Source organism: Pongo abelii, chromosome 3 (assembly GCF_028885655.2).
Source record: "Pongo abelii isolate AG06213 chromosome 3, NHGRI_mPonAbe1-v2.0_pri, whole genome shotgun sequence".
Taxonomy (NCBI): domain Eukaryota; kingdom Metazoa; phylum Chordata; class Mammalia; order Primates; family Hominidae; genus Pongo; species Pongo abelii.
Window position 1 is genome coordinate 132,147,089 of NC_071988.2, and position 13,570 is coordinate 132,160,658.

The 13,570-nt window shown below is 41.9% G+C and overlaps 3 pseudogenes; 2 read left to right on the top strand and 1 right to left on the bottom strand.

Moving 5' to 3' along the window:
• Positions 1-503: 503 nt before the first annotated feature.
• On the bottom strand, positions 504-1,267 carry LOC100447949 (large ribosomal subunit protein uL30-like 1; annotated as a pseudogene).
• A 1,480-nt stretch (positions 1,268-2,747) lies between these two features.
• On the top strand, positions 2,748-11,769 carry LOC129059186 (putative protein ZNF321; annotated as a pseudogene).
• Positions 11,770-11,996: 227 nt separating this feature from the next.
• Positions 11,997-13,570, top strand: LOC112133002 (zinc finger protein 845-like; annotated as a pseudogene).

Genomic DNA, 13,570 nt, shown 5'->3' on the forward strand with positions numbered 1-13,570 from the left:
CGCTGGAATTTTTCCTGGGAACTGGACTGTGAAGAGAGGTGCTTGCCATGAACATAAGCTACTGTCTTCTTCTTCTTTTTTTTTTTTTCGAGACAGAGTTTCGCTCTTGTTGCCCGGGCTGGAATGCAGTGGCGCGATCTCGGCTCACTGCAACCTCCGCCTCCCGGGTTCAAGCGATTCTCCTGCCTCAGCCTCCCAAGTAGCTACGATTACAGGCATGTTCCACCATGCCCGGCTAATTTTTGTATTTTTAGTAGAGACAGGGTTTCTCCATGTTGGTCAGGCTAGTCTCGAACTCCCAACCTCAGGTGATCCGCCCGCCTCGGCCTCCCAAAGTGCTGGGATTACAGATGTGAGCCACCACAGCTGGCCAGCTATTTTCTTTTCTTTGACCCTTCCTTTCCAGTTTTTGAAGATAAAGCGGGAAATAATCTCTGAAGATACTCGATAAAAATTTCCCCCCAAAACACAAAAACACATGCTTCCACTTCATTGATAAAAATTACTGCAGTTTGGCACCTGGGTCTAGTTCAGTTGGCGGATGAGCTGATTGATGCGTTCACCCCGAAAGCCAGGTGTGCCCATCTCCTTGAGGAAGCCCACTTTATTTTGGGTAGCATGAAGAACCACTGAGAGGTGGAAAGGGCGCAAGAACCATGAGATCTCCTGGAAATGCTTCCCTGGGAGGGCAGTTTCATGAATGAGGTCTTCCAAACAAATGAGCCGAACTTCGCCATGTGCTCCTCAATCACTGTGTTGTGTGTCAGAGGGATGGTCTTATTCTTGACCTTGGCTTGTCCATGTTTCAAAGTGAGTTCCCGGACACACTTCAGATTTGGAAATCCCCAGGTCACATAAGGTTCCACTATACACAGCATTTGTAGGTTCTAGGTGGTGACTTTTACAAAGACACCACTAAAAATTTTCTCTAGGCGAAGTCTTGCAATGGTTCTCTGTACCAGTAAACTCACGCTATCAGTCCTTTCTATGTGTACAACAAAGGCCAAGGAATGTTTATCTGGCAATTCCAAGACGTGAGGTTTTACTACTAGTCGTCTGAGACACACCTCATCATGTTTCTGCCAGCAGGAATCATGTAGGAATGATTCCAGTTGTTTAAATCTGAGCCCTTTTCCTTTCCTCTGCTCCTTCTTTGCCAAACTGCCTGCTTTGCCTGGGTGGCTTTGAGGGCTTGATAAGCCTTCCTCTTTTTCAGGAGATTTTCTAGAACCAAAGGAGTTTTTCTTTGCTTTTGCTCCACCATCTTTCTAGTGTTGCTCTTTTACTTTCTTCTTAATTGAACAGCAACAAAATCAGCATAAGCTTATTGATAAATGTCAAGTGGCACTTTCATCCTATTGGGAAGAAGAGAGAATGTTGGGGATATTGTAAAATCAACTGCAAATACCCATCTAAAGAGGGTGTCTACTACTCAGTGATAACCAATTATTGCCAATCTGACTTTTTAGGAAGGACTCCTTATCTTTTTATGTCTAAAATGCTCATAGATAATTCAAATTTCAAAAATCACTGTGCTGATCAATGCTGTTTATGGGGGGGAAATGTTCTGTGCTGGCTTTCAGTGGCCAGGTGATGACCACTAAGTGAGACATGTATTATTGGGGGAAAACATATATTTTTGCAATTAATAAGAGTCTCTTTTGCATCCCTTTCCATCCAGAATTCTCTCTCGCATTTTAGCTCTCATAACACTGAATCTATAATTATTTACTAAATGCATTGTTTCTTCTAGTTTTCTCTTGACTAGAAGGTAGATTGAAGAAGGCAAGGAATTAGATTTCTGAGGTCCCCAGGTCAGTGTTTCTTAAATTTGAGTTCAGCAGAAGAGTCTCTCAAGGTCTTAGTAGCAGGGATTCTGATTCGTTGAATCAAGGTGAATCCCACATATACACTTTTTTAAAAAATACAATTTCAAGATGATTTGGTTGCAGAATAAATCTCACATGACACTTTGAAAAATGCCTTAAAGCAGTGGTTGGGCTCTTCTATTTTTCTCCTTTGGCCAGGACCTATGGACTGTTCAGTTTGCACACATTTCCTTCCTTCCTTTCCTTCCTTCCCTCCTTCCTTCCTTTCTTCCTTCCTTCCTTCCTTTCTTTCATTTCTTTCTTTCCTTCTTTCTTTCTTTTTTGACAGAGTCTTGCTCTGTCGCCAGGCTGGAGTGCAGTGGCAAGATCTTGGCTCACTGCAACCTTTGCCTCCTGGGTTCGAGCAATTCTGCTTCAGCCTCCCAAGTAGCTGAGACTACAGGCACGTGCCACCATGCCCAGCTAATTTTTGTGTATTTTTAGTGGAGACAGGGTTTCACCACGTTGGCCAGGATGGTCTTGATCTCTTGACCCCATGATCTGCCCGCCTCGGCCTCCCAAAGTGCTGGGATTACATGTGTAAGCCACCGCGCCTGGCCTGCACACATTTTCATAAATAAATGTGCTCACTCAGTCCAGGTGGATCACAGGTAAAGAAGGCCAGTTTTGTATCATGCTCTTCTCCTCCTGCTTGATGGAGTGGGAACAGAGGTGAGGCAGGGCACAACCAGGCTCCATGACCCACTGCTCTATGTTATCTAGCACAGAGCTGGGTCCCTTTATAGGATACTCTTTACTGTTCTTTGTTTTAAAAATTTACTGTTACACCAATGCATAATTTTAAAATTCTCACTGTTAGGAGAGTGATCAAAAGAAGCCAACTTGCTTTCTTACTTTCCTGGTCAATAGCAAGAATTCATGTACGATTTGAAGCTCCTGCAGCATATTAACCCAAACAAAGCATTGGTAAGCCAGAGACAGTGCAACCTTCCAGGTACGATTCTAATTGTTCCAGGAAAAGGCCAGTTCTGTGTGATATGAGTGCTCAAAAAAAATTATTTTTTTGGTAAACTGGTATTGTCTATTCCTTACTTCAGATGGAAAAGTAACATTTGTGTAAAGCAGCATTGTAAACAGAGATGTCCTTCCTTCCTTCCTTCCTTCCTTCCTTCCTCCTTCCTTCCTTCCTTCCTTCCCTTCCCTTCCCTTCCCTTCCTTCCCTCCCTTCCTCCCTCCGTCCCTTCCTTCTTTCTTTCCTTCCTTTCTTCTTTCAACAGGGTCTCACTCTATCACCCAGGATGGAGTGCAGTGGTGTGATCACAGCTCACTGCAGCCTGGAACTCCAGGGCTCATGTAATCCTCCTGCCTCAGCCTCCCAAGGAGCTGGGACTACAAGTATGCACCACCATGTTTGGCTAATTTTTAAAATTTTTTATAGAGACAGGGTCTCACTCTGTTCCCCAGGCTGGTTTCAAACTCCTGACCTCAAGCAATCCTCCCACCTCATCTCCCAAAGCCAACATGCCCAGCCCTTTTCTTAAATACTCATATAGGAAACTTTGTTACCTTTATTGCCAACAAAGAAGAAATATTGTCAGGATTAATATACCCATGAAAATCTAATTCTGACCTCTGCCAAGCACAGTAATAAGGGGGAAATGTATTTTGACTATTAAGTATAACTTTCTTTACAAAATCTCTGATTTTAAATGATTGCCTGACATTCCATCTTGGCATCTTTAGCCAAATTACCAATTTTTCATTGTTTGTTCTGTTTTGTTTTTGAGACTGAGTCTCCCTCTGCCGCCAGGCTGGAGTGCAGTGGCTCGATCTCGGCTCACTGCAACCTCCGACTCCCTGGTTCAAGCGATTCTCCTGCCTCTGCCTCCTGAGTAGCTGGGATTACAGGCATGTGCTACCATGCCCAGCTAATTTTTGTATTTTTAGTAGAGACGGGGTTTCACCATGTTGGCCAAGCTGGTCTCGAACTCCCGACATCGTGATCCACCCGCCTTGGCCTCCCAAAGTGCTGGGATTACAGACATGAGCCACCGTGCCCGGCCTAATTTTTCATTGTTAATGAACCACTTTGACAGGGAAATTCACAGATTTTCTTTCTAGGTAAGCTAGAAGGCTTTCACATAAATACTCACTTAATTCCATCGACAACCTGGAAGGAGGGCTTTGTTTCTCATTCTACAGGTAAAGATGCTAAGGCTCAGTGAGGCTAATAAAGTTTCTCAAAATCACAAACCAAGTCAGAGCAAGAGCAGACATCAGCCATGCCTTAACTGTATACTACTTTGCAGAGGGCATATCAATTGAGATTCTTTTTGTTGCAGTTAACAAGAAGCAGCGGGAGTTTTGTAGTAACTCTCAGAGTGGATGGGAAGTTAGACAACTGAAGAACCAAGACAAGTCTTAGAACAGCTTCCAGATATCTAGCCAGCAGGATCCTCTCTGGGCTTCTCTTTAGAATGAAAAGCTCAAAAGTTGTCTTCCTTGTCTTAATTCGGCTTGCTGGCAATTCAAAGTACCAGGAGAGAAATTCCTATTGTCCCAAATGAAATCACACACTCCTTTGTTGGGGAAAGGCAGCAAAAGTCCTGATCACATTTAGTGCCTCCAAGACTGCTTATCCCTGGGAGAAATGATTCCCCTATGTGAAATAAAGGTGCCCTTAGGAAGGGAAAATGGGTGCTGAGATATATCCTTCCTTCCAAAAAGTCAACAAAAGTCCACATGCACTGACTGAGGGAGTTAGTTACGTACACAAAAAGGAAAAGTCCATATGCAGTTGTCCTTTAGGACATCAACCTCTTGTGATACTAAGAATATTCCCTAATTTCTCTTAATAATCTATTATAGAGCTTTCATAACTGGATTCGCTCAGATCCTTCATGAATGTCTTCTTATATCATGGATCCGAGACCACCAACTCTGATAAAATTTTTGCCGGTAGTTTTTACATAACTACTTTAGGCAAAAAATAGTACAATCGACCCTTGAACAACGTGGGGATTAGGGATGCCAACCCCTGTGCAGTGAAAAATCTGAGTATAAGTTTTGACTTCCGAAAAACCTAACTATTAGTAGACTGCTGTTGACTGGAAACCTTATTGATAACATACATAACCAATTAATACATATTTTATATGGTATATGTATTAAATACTGTATTTTTATAATAAAGTAAGTTAGAGAAGAGAAAATATTATGAAGAAAATCATAAGGAAGAGAAAATACACTTTCTATTCAGTAAGTGGAAGGGGATCATCACAAAGGTCTTCATCCTCATCGTGTTCGTGTTGAGTAGGCTGAGGAGGAGGAAGAGGAGAGGTTGCTCTTGCTGTCTCATGGGTGGCAGAGGCACCACATATAAGTGAACAAGCACAGTTCAAACCCATGTTGTTTGAAGTTCAACCCTACTTTGATTTGATCTAAATGACCACCTCTGAGATTCCAAGAATGTCTATATTCAGAACACGATGCACAAAGACTTTTACTCACAGACGTTGTGATTTATAAAATGTGATATGCCCTCTCCTGTTCTTGGAAGTTTTGTCACATTTCTGACTCTGCATGTATCACTCAACTGCAACAGGATGAAGCAGTCTAGTCATAGTCCGAGCCAGGTAAGTCCCAACCACTCAGGTGGCAACAGACAGAGCTTGATGTCCAAAGAGTGTGACAAATGATCTTAGACTTCTAAATGAAATTTGTAGAGTGTCCTGATGGAAAAATCTAAGAATGAGAAATACCCTTCATTTCTAGTCAGGTTGAGAGTCAATATCAGAAAAGTTTGTCAGTGGTAGTAGGGTTCAGACCACTGAGCTGGAGTTCGGAGGCAAAACTCCAAGTCACTCATTCATGCTGTAAATGCCCCAAGAGTCTATAGAAAAGGCTGTCCCAGATAGGTGCCCTTTGTCAGTGGAACTTCTCCAGTCCACCTTGTACTTGGTTCACCAGTTACTTTAATTGTGGCTTTCCTAATTCATTGATCACCTGCATTTGGACTTTGTACTGTGAAGGGAAAATAAATCTTGGGACCCCAAAATCACTAAGCCAAGGGAAAAGTCAAACTGGGAACTACATCAGGCAAACTTGTCTCCCATTTTAATTCCTAAATAAGATAGCTAAAAATATGAGTTACCTCCCTCACAATTTGCTGACAAGGAAATTCACTGTAGACCTCAAGATCTTTACCCTAAAACAGTTCTGTTGAATTTCACAACTTATCTTCACAGGTACAAATTGTCATCCCTCTGCTCACCTGAGGCAAATGCATATCTGACTGCTTCTTCTGCCCTATTTATGTAAAAATGCAGATTCACTGAGCCAGTGTATTCAGTGAATACACCGTGTATTGTGTATTCAGTGAAAGGCTGATCAAGGACTCAAAAGAATACAGCCTTTTGTTTCTTATCTACCTATGACCTGGAAGGCCCCCACCATTATCCACTTAAAATTGTCCCACCTTACCTGACTGAACCAATGTACACCTTACGCATATTGATTGATGTCTCACATCTCCCTAAAATGTATAAAAGCAAGCTGTATCACAACCACCTTGGGCACATGTCATCAGGACCTCCTGAGGCTGTGGCATGGGTGTGTCCTTAACCTTGGTAAAATAAACTTTCTAAATTTACTGAGCCCTGTCTCAGATATTTTGGGTTCACAGTACCTTAGCCCCCTTCGCCAGAGCTGGCTTGCTTGTAACAAGCTCCTGGCTTTTGACCTTGGTTGTATGTCTGCTCTCCATCCTCTGTGTCCAGTTCACTGTGGCACTAGACAGGGCACTAAGGGCACTCTGTTTTGGAGCCTGGCTGGACTCTCCTTCAACGAGGGGAAAATTGGACAAGGAGGAGCTAGGCCATCTGTAGGGATGCTGTATCCCTCCTGTTGACCCTCAGGGTCAGTCCTGGGACAAGCTGTGAGGAAGGGAGGAAAGCAGAGGCTGGAAATTGGCCAAAGCTTAACATTCTCCTGTGAATATCCCCACGTGGGTCAGCCTTTCAGCCTGGTGGATATTCTATCTGCTCTTCTTAACTTTACGAGCTCCTGAGGAGAGGTAATTGTAAGTCTACATAGGAATTGAGGTGCAGCTAAATCATGTTTGTGACCTGGCTAAAAGTTTTGCTCTGAATTTTCCTCACATATATAATAGGCTTATTTAGCCTCAGTAATACAGTGGGATATTTGGGGAGGGAGAATAAATTAGATATAGTACTTCTTAATTCCTATTTTAAGAGTCTTTATTCTTAAAAGATTATCTTGTTTAAACATTTGGATTATATTCCTCTAAAGATATTTTTTAGTCTCTTTTTGGCCTTTCAAAAACTTCTGACAGTAATTTCTATGCACTTGGAAATTAATTCTTACAGGCGTTTGCAAAATGGTGCCCCAGGCTTTTACTGGACCATCAGGCATGATTTGTTTTGCCATTTACTATGTTTGTATTTCAACAATTACATTTAAAAAATATTTCTAAGTGGTTCTTCATAATTGCTTGTTCATGCGTCAGGTTTCTGACATTCTTCCTTATTTTTATAAAGACATTTATTGTGTTTATTTTTAATTCCCATTCTGTCTGTTCTACTGGTTCTGCTTTCTCTTTAGTAGGGTGTTCCGTTTATCGTCTGTCTGTTGCAGGCTGTTGTTCCTCAGATGTCACAAAATTTCCCCCCCTCCCAGCTGTAAATTTATCTTTATTGCTTTGGGACAACAATAGTTCTATGGCAATACTTAGCTGTGGGTTTTTTTTTTTTTCTTTGAATGTAAAACACTTAGAATAGTGACTGGTGAAGAAAGCACTCAATACTTGCTAGCTAGGGTGTATTTTCTATGGCTATGTAACAAATTACCCCAGACAGCGGCTTAAAACTACACGTGTTTATTATGTCATAGTTCTATAGTTAGAAATCTGCATGGATTCATCTGGGGTCTCTAGGTCAGGGAATCCATGTCAGGCTGGCCTCCTACATCTGGAGGCTCTGGGAAAGAATCCACTTCCAGGCTCATTCAGGTTGTTGGCAGAATTGCTTCTTACAGTTGTTAGATGGATTTAGTTTTTTCTTGTCTTCAGTTGGATCACTGTTACCTTCTAGAAGCTTCCCTCTGTTACTTGCCATGGGGCCCCTCCATTTCAGAGCCCCTGTACTGCCTCATCAACTCCTTCTCATGGTTGGAATAGCTCTAACTTTCTCTTTGGCTACTCTTTTAAATGAGTTTAAATGGCACATGTGATTAGACTGTGCCCACCTGGGAAACCCTCTCTTTTGCTTAATTCAAAGTCAGCTGTCTAGTGCAATAATTTGCTAGTGTGCCATCACAAAACACCAGAAACTGGGTGGTTTAAACAACAGAAATGTATTGTCTCAACAGTTCTGGAGGCTGAAAGTCTGAAATGGAGGCATCCGGTGGGTTGGAACCTTCTGAGGACTGTGAGGGAGAATTCATTCCATGCCTCTCTCCTAGATTCTCCCAGCCTTATGCATTCCTTGGCTTGTAGATGGCCTTCTCCCTACTAGTAAGGGGAAGACATTACTAGTATCTGTCTGTATACAAATTTCTCCACCTTTTAAAAATCAAGACATAAGTCATAATGGATTAGAGCCCACCCTAATGACCTACCTCATTTTAACTTGAACATCTGTAAAGCTTCTATTTTTCTTTCTTTCTTTTTTTTTTTTGAGACAGAGTCTTGCTCTGTCACCCAAGCCGGGGCACAATGGTGCCATTATGGCTCACTGCAGAGGTTCCAGGGTTCAAACGATTCTCCTGCCTCAGCCTCCCAAGTAGCAGGGATTACAGGTGCATGCCACCACACCCAGCTAATTTTTGTATTTTTAGTAGAGATCGGGTTTTACCATGTTGGTCAGGCTGGTCTTGAATTCCTGACCTCAAGTGATCCACCTGCCTAGGCCTTCCAAAGTGCTGGGATTGTAGGCATGAGCCATCGTGCCTGGCCCGTCTTTCTAAATAAGATCACGTTCTCAGGGACTGGGAGTTAGGAATTCAGCATCCTTTAAAACCTATAAGAATTAGTAACCTGAATTAATCTGCAAAATAAATGAGGGAACAGAGGCCAAAGAGGGTAAACCACTATCAGATGGACTAGAACCCAGGCACGAAGACTCATTACTTCAGCCCTTCGTCCTCTGTGTGTGTTCACAGTCCCCATTTAAATATGTATGTTGTATTAAGGACTACAATAGTAATTTGGAGTTTGGGAAAATTTCATATCCTGTGTTGATGGACTGGAAGATGAGACGTGCTTTAGGCAGAGCCTGTTTATCAGTAGGTGAGTGGCTATGAAATGGGGGTAGGAACCCATAAGGAAGAAACTAGATGATCTGCTGAAAATGAGAAGAAAAATAAGCTGCTGGACCTGCCAGCTGGCACCACTGCTCAAGTGGATTATGAACTGAATATAGAAGATATTAAGGAACAAAGAGCTGTATGAGTGTTCACAGCTGCTCTCCTCACATGCATGACCCCTTCTCAAACATATTTTCTGAACGAATCACTCTCAGCAGGAAAGTGGTCTCTCTACTAGGAATAACAAACAAGACAGTCTCTACAACTACTTGGGCAAAGAGAAGCTTTGCCATGGAGAGGTCTGCTCTTACCTGTGTTTTGCAGAATGCTCTGCAGAGAAACACTCACTTTGTTCATGATTTGTCTAATTCCTGGAAAACATCAGCACTGCAATTTAGGATTAATCTGTTGAAAAGATGTGCCGGCATTAAAAATATATTAAGAAACTATGCTGTGAACTGCAGACTTTCTGAGAAATCTGGAATACTTTGGCCCACACATTTCCTCTCAATTGAGAACAGAAGGTTTGGAATCAGGCCAGGTGACCTAGGTTATAGCTCTGGCTCTAACTACATGACCTTGTCCAAGTTACTTAATGTTCATAAACCTCCATTTATCTATCAATAAACAGGACTAATAATACATACATACCTCATGGGGATGCTGTGAAGATGAGATGAAATCCATCATCAAGGAATGTTAGCCAGAATCAGAATCCTTATCACCACTACATTCTCAAAGTCTCCTTAGATCCAAATTGAACATTTTTAGGAATAATTTTTAAAAATAAAATCTGTCTTCTCTTTGCAAATTTGCTTTTTAGTTTAATGCTTAATGTTTTGGTCAGTTGAATGAACTCTTTCAGCATCCTAAAATTATGTTAATATTGAGGAAAATATTGCTTACTAAATCTTTTGGATTAGAAAATAGTGCATGAATGCAATAAATTCTCTGGATTCAGAATCCAGAGTGCTCACCATTATGCCACAGAGCCCCACGATAAAATGCAGTAAATTCTCTTGCCAGGATTGCAAGCTGACTCAATTGAAAGAATACTGTTTTATTTTTCTTATTTATTTATTTAGACAGAGTCTCTGTAGCCCAGGCTGGAGTGCAGTGGTGTGATCATAACTCACTATAGCCCTGAATATCAGGGTTCAAGTGATCCTCCTATCTCAGCCTCCCAAGTAGCTGAAACTACAGATGTGCACTACCATGTCTGGCTAATTTTAAATTTTTTGTAGAGATGGTGTCTTGCTATGTTGCCCAGGCTGGTCTCAAACTCCTGAACTCAAGTGATCCCCCTGCCTTCACTTCCCAAAGTGTTGGGATTACAGGCATGAGCCACCACATCTAGCCAGAGAAAAGAATACTAAGTGTGAACATCAAGAACCTTGATGTTATTTAACAACCTTGTCACTAGCCAGTGATATGTCCTCCAGTGCCTTAAATATTGGCTTCCTTATTCATCAGATTTAGTAACTAATGAGGGATAACTGAGTAAGCAATAAAGGACTCATAAAAGAAGGGTCTCAAGTTCTCTGGTGCTGCTATATCAGGGACGTGGGGTCCCCACAGACCTGGAAATTCTGGCCCCTCTTTCTCAACTCAGAGAAAATTGAGACATCCAGGATTGATTTCCAAAGACTCATGTTATGTAAAGAAGCCACCAAGAAGAGCAAAGAAAAGGAGCCAGTGATAGCAGCTCTTCCTCAGGGACACTTGACTTTCAGGGATGTGGCTATAGAATTCTCAGTGGAGTTGGGAGGCCAAAGCGGGCAGATCATGAGGTCAGGAGAGATCGAGACCACAGTGAAACCCCATCTCTACTAAAAATACAAAAAATTAGCCAGGCCTGGTGGCAGGCGCCTGTAGTCCCAGCTACTTGGGAGGCTGAGACAGGGGAATGGCTTGAACCCGCGAGGCGGAGCTTGCAGTGAGCTGAGATTGCGCCACTGCACTCCAGCCTGGGTGACACAAGACTCCATCTCAAAAAAAAAAAAAAAAAAAAAAAATTCTCAGTGGAGGAGTGGAAATGCCTGAACCCTGTGCAGAGGCCTTTATACAGGGACATGATGTTGGAGAACTACAGGAACCTAGAGTCTGTGGATAGCTCTTTAAAATCCATGATGGAGTTCTCATCAACAGGGCAAGGCAATACAGAAGTGTTCCACGCAGGGACATTGGAAAGACATGAAAATCATCACATTGGAGATTTTTGCTTCCCAGAAACCGAAAAAGATATTCATGACTTTGAGTTTCAGTGGCAAGAAATGGAAAGAAATGGCCATGAAGCACCCATGACAGAAACCAAAGACTTAACTGGTAGTACAGACTGACATGATCAACGGCATGCTGGAAACAAGCCTATGAAAGATCAGCTTGGATTAAGCTTTCCTTTGCATCTGCCGGAACTGCACATATTTCAGACTGAACGGAAAATTGGTAATCAAGTGGACCAGTCTATCAATGATGCTTCCTCAGCTTCAACATCCCAAATAATTTCTTGTAGGCTCAAAACCCATCTTTCTAATAAGTATGGGAAGAATTTCCTCCATTCTTCATTATTCACACGAATACAGGAAGTACACATGAGAGAAAAACCTTTCCAATGTAATGAGTATGGCAAAGCCTTTAATTATAGCTCACAGTTAAGGAGACATCACATAACCCATTCAGGAGAGAAACAATGTAAATGTGATGTATGTGGCAAAGTCTTTCATCAGAAGTAATGCCTTGCATGCCACCATAGAGTTCATACTGGAGAGCAACCTTACAAGTGTAATAAGTGTGGCAAGAGCTTTGCTCAAAATTCAGCCCTTGTAATGCATAAGGCAATTCATAATGGAAAGAAACCTTACACATATAATGAATGTGGCAAGGTTTTTAGTCAAAAAGCAAATCTTGTATGTCATTATAGATGCCATACTGGAGAGAAACCTTGCAAGTGTAATGAGTGTGGCAAGACCTTCAATCAGATGTCATCCCTTCAATGCCATCATAGACTTCATACTGGACAGAAACCTTACAAATGAGAAGAATGTGACAAAGTTTACAGTTGCAGATCACAACTTGAAACACATAGGAGAATTCATACTGGAGAAAAACCATACAAATATAAGGCTTGTCACAAGGCTTTCTGGGATAATTCATGCCTTTCGCGCCTTAAGAGTTCATACTGGAGAGAAACCTTACAAATGTAAGGTTTGTGACAAGGTTTTCTGGCATGATTCATGCCTTGCACAACATCAGAGAGTTCATACTGGAGAGAACCCTTACAAGTGTAATAAGTGTGGCAAGACCTTTGCTCAAAATTCAGCCCTTGTAATGCATAAGGCAATTCATAATGGAAAGAAACCTTACACATATAATGAATGTGGCAAGGTTTTTAGTCAAAAAGCAAATCTTGTATGTCATTATAGATGCCATACTGGAGAGAAACCGTACAAGTGTAATGAGTGTGGCAAGACCTTCACTTGAAATTCAGCCCTTGTAATTCATAAAGCAATTCATACTAGAGGCAAATCTTACAAGTATAACAACTGTGGCAAGATTTCTTTTTTTTCTTTTTTGAGATGGAGTCTCGCTCTGTTGCCCAGGCTGGAATGCAGTGACGCGATCTTGGCTCACTGCAAGCTCCACCTCCCGGGTTCACGCTATTTTCCTGCTTCAGCCTCCTGAGTAGCTGGGACTACAGGTGCCCACCACCACGCCTGGCTAACTTTTTGTATTTTTAGTAGAGACAGAGTTTCACCATGTTGTCCAGGATGGTCTCGATCTCCTGACCTCGTGATCCACCTGCCTCGGCCTCCCAAGGTGCTGGGATTACAGGCGTGAGCCACCATACCCAGCCGAATGTGGCAAGGTGTCTAATCAACAATCAAACCTTGCATAACATCAGAGAGTTCATACTGGAGGGAAACCTTACAAGTGTAATGAGTATGGCAAAGCCTTTACTGGGCAGTCAACACTTATTCATCATCAAGCAATCCATGGTATAGGGAAACTTTACAAATGTAATGATTCTTACAAAGTCTTCAGTAACGCTACAACCTTTGCAAATCATTAGAGAATCCATAATGAAGAGAGATCTTACAAGTGTAGTAAATGTGGCAAATTTTTCAGATATCGATCATATCTTGCAGTTGATTGGTGAACTCATACTGGAGAGAAACCTTACAAATGTGATGATTGTGGCAAGGTCGTCGGTCAAACTTCATCTTATGCAAAACATAGGCGAATTCATACAGGAGAGAAACCTCAAGTGTGATGATTGTGGCAAAGTCTTGACTTCACTTTCACACAGGATTAACCATCAGAGAATCTATACCGGACAGAATCTTAAAAATGTCATTAAGTGTGGCAAGGTCTTCAGTCCGAGGTCAATCCTTGCAGAACATCAGAAAATTCATTTTTGA